This window comes from Aulonocara sp. 'chitande type north' Nkhata Bay, linkage group LG7, assembly GCF_057382095.1.
Source record: "Aulonocara sp. 'chitande type north' Nkhata Bay isolate Kocher_YH1m ecotype deep benthic linkage group LG7, A_spYH_male_GT1.1, whole genome shotgun sequence".
Lineage (NCBI taxonomy): Eukaryota > Metazoa > Chordata > Actinopteri > Cichliformes > Cichlidae > Aulonocara > Aulonocara sp. 'chitande type north' Nkhata Bay.
In genome coordinates, this window is record NC_141350.1 from 21,204,299 (window position 1) to 21,207,386 (window position 3,088).

The following is a 3,088-nucleotide window of genomic DNA, read 5'->3' on the forward strand; positions in this document are numbered from 1 at the left end:
CAAAATGTATTTTGTAACGTATTCCGTTACGTTACTCAATGAGAGTAACGTATTCTGAATACTTTGGATAACTTAATGTATTGTCATGCTTTTTACAACTACATGAATGTGCTATTGCTGTGTGATTTATTACTATTACTGAAGGTTATTCGCCATAGCAATACCAACTAGATTTTTAAATCTTAATATAAAATGAGTAACAGTAGGGTGGACATTGGGTAAGGCTGCACTTTTTGCAGCGATCTCGTATAGAAAACTATTCCACGCGTATATAAAGCAGGTCCGCGTCTCTAAACCGTAGTAAAGGGACCTCTGACTAATATGTCGGGTTCCGTGTCGGGCTCGTAGCCGAAAACTAGCTTTACTTTGTTGTTTGGGTCAACTTTGCTAGTAAGAGACAGAGAGAACTGAACTTATTGTTTTGGAGGAAAACACGAACACAGTTTACAGTCGAGTCTTAATAGCTGACTTACAACTGGGCTCATCAGGCACTCTTTTTGGCTGCAGTGGTTATTATGATATTGATGTAGCCAGATGGGCTACTCGCCTTCCGTTGTTTTTCTTCTCTCATTCTCTCTCTCTCTCGCTCGCTCTACCACCCTCGCTCTCTTTCCACTGCACTCGCTCCTTGTATCAGGTGATCGGGTTAATTGGGAACCCACCTGCACATTGATTGCAGGGTGGCGCTAGCCTGTATAAAGCTAAGCCGATGTCTTGTTGGATTAATTCCTCCCGAGCTTCTGGTACGATACAGCAGTAAATGCTGGCGTACTGCGACGGACTGATCAGCAAGAGCCGATTATACGACAGCTACAGGTATGCTCTCGCTTAACCTTGGATTCCCTCCGAATACTGGAATTGGTGTTAATATCCTTTTCCGGCCTGTTGTAGCGCAGCAGTCTGTTTAATTCTGCCATTGCGGAGAGAGGTGTTCGTGGTATCTCCACCAATGAGAGTATAGTGCCTCCGGTCCTGGGGTAAGCTGTTAGAACTACTTTTATTAGCATTCATAGCTATAAGAGTTTAAGGTTACACTTATCTGTTTCAGGGTTCACTGCTGTACTCACCTCTCCATGGTAAATTGTCCAACCTAAATTGGAAGAGTGGACTGCCTTCTCAGTTGCTGTTGTGAACTCCTCCTTGGTGGAGTCTGCTGTCTTGTCTTGTTTTGTCTTATCTTGTTTTTATTAAGTAGGCTTACCTTTTTTTGGGTTCGCCTGGTGTTCTATTTTACCCTGGACTGTTGCTCGTACCCACACTTCTGTGATCGGGCTGAAGTGATTCTCTGCCCGAGTGTCGTGCTGGGACTCTAAATCGCCTGGGTGGCCGGTCTCAGCCGGTGGGGAGCCAGACCGGCCTACGCCTGAGAATAATTATTACCAGCACGAGTGGTAGTTTGACCCGTGGGGAATAAGCCTTTCCCGTGTGTGTGTGTGGGTGTGTGTGTGTGTGTGTGTGTGATTTCTTTTATTAAAGTTATTAAAGTGTGTTTTAGTCTTTTTATGATTTGTAGCGAGCCTGACGCTCAGTGTCCTTTTATTCTTTTAACATACTTTTCTGTGTTTTATTTCAGTGAAGGAGGACGAGCCAGTGGCCCTGGGACCTCAGGTGGTGGGTCGTTTTCACACTTTCTTTTGTACAGCACTGGGTGGTCTGCAGTGATTCTTTTGGTGTGATTTTCTTTTGGTTCCACGGCTGCTGGTAAGTCCAAGTTCCACGATTGTTTATTTTTACTGTAGGACACTGTCAATAATGACGCTACATCTTGACTTTTAATATTTTATTTATAATATTTTATTTATTTCTATAAATAAAACTGTTTTAATATTGGAAGCCAACCTGCCTCAGTGTGCATCCTTGAATCTGTGCGGTCTTCTTTTATTCCTTTTATTTATTTTTCTTAAATATATTTCCTGGGGGTGTAATTCCCCTAGGTGGCGTTGTCAAGTTTATTTATTTTGTTCATAACTCCGCCGACCACTTGGTCACATACTTGGCGTTGTCGACAGGATGCACGTTTGAGGTAGATGTTTGGTTTTGTAAATTGTTTTATTTTTTTGCAACGAGTCTAGTTCACCTGTTTGAAGGCTCTATTTGTTTTAGAGTGTGATTATAGACAAGACAGCAGTATCCAGGTAGAAGGAAGAGTAATAGGATTTTAGCACCTTGCTGATTTAATTTTCTCTTTTTTTGGGGTCAAAATTTATTATGGAGGAAGAATTGCAGCAACTTAGAGACTTGGTAGCGCAGTTAAGGGCAGATAATGAGCAATTGCGCCGGGATGGGGGCGCTGTGCTCGAGTCTGGTGGCGGGGCCGCGTCGTCCTCTTTCGTACCAGCTGGTTGCATACCAAATGTTGGTAGCCAGGCCGCCGTTACAGAGCGTCTGGTGGTGGTGCCTAGGGACCGTAAATGTCCCATGTTCAATGGTAGAACAGGCATCAATATAGCTGAATGGGTCGAAGAGGTTCAAGCATGCATGCGTGCCCGGCACCTGTCTGTTGCTGATCAAGCTTTCTTTATTTTTGACCATTTAGAGGGAGAAGCAAGGGAGGAGATCAAATTTCGCCCTAATTTAGAGCGAGGGGATCCTGCTCGGGTGTTGACCATTTTAAAGGAACTGTATGGCAATGCGCAGTCCTATGTCACTCTGCAGCAGGCTTTCTTTTCGAGGAGACAACGGGAGGAAGAGACTTTGCAGGAGTTTTCCTTAGCGCTAATGGCTCTGATGGAGCAAGTAAAACAAAGTGCACCTGATGGTATGCGTAACGCAGAGGTGCTGCTCCGAGACCAATTTGTAGAACATGTTGTTGATAGTGGTCTCCGCAGAGAGCTTAAACAATACGTTCGCCGTGTGCCCACTGCCACCTTGTTAGAGGTGCGCGGGGAAGCAATTAGATGGGAAAGAGAAGGGTTTTCAGGCGGTGTTCGCGACCGTGGCTATTCTCAACCATCGGCATATGGTTTTCAGTGTGGAGTGCACACTAGCCCTAGGTTCGCTCCTGTTGGTACACCCGAGTCAGAGTGGCGTGAGCTAAAGGAACTCCTAAAGCGCCAACAAGAGCAGTTAAATCAGCTCACTGAGACAG

At 44.8% G+C, this 3,088-nt stretch overlaps 1 long non-coding RNA gene across 1 annotated transcript; it reads left to right on the forward strand.

Annotated features, from left to right (window-relative positions):
• Positions 1-558: 558 nt before the first annotated feature.
• On the forward strand, positions 559-2,508 carry LOC147325071 (uncharacterized). The gene is made up of 3 exons (XR_015130261.1): positions 559-816; positions 892-977; positions 1,574-2,508. It is a non-coding gene; the product is annotated as an uncharacterized LOC147325071 (long non-coding RNA).
• The last annotated feature ends 580 nt before the right edge of the window (positions 2,509-3,088 follow it).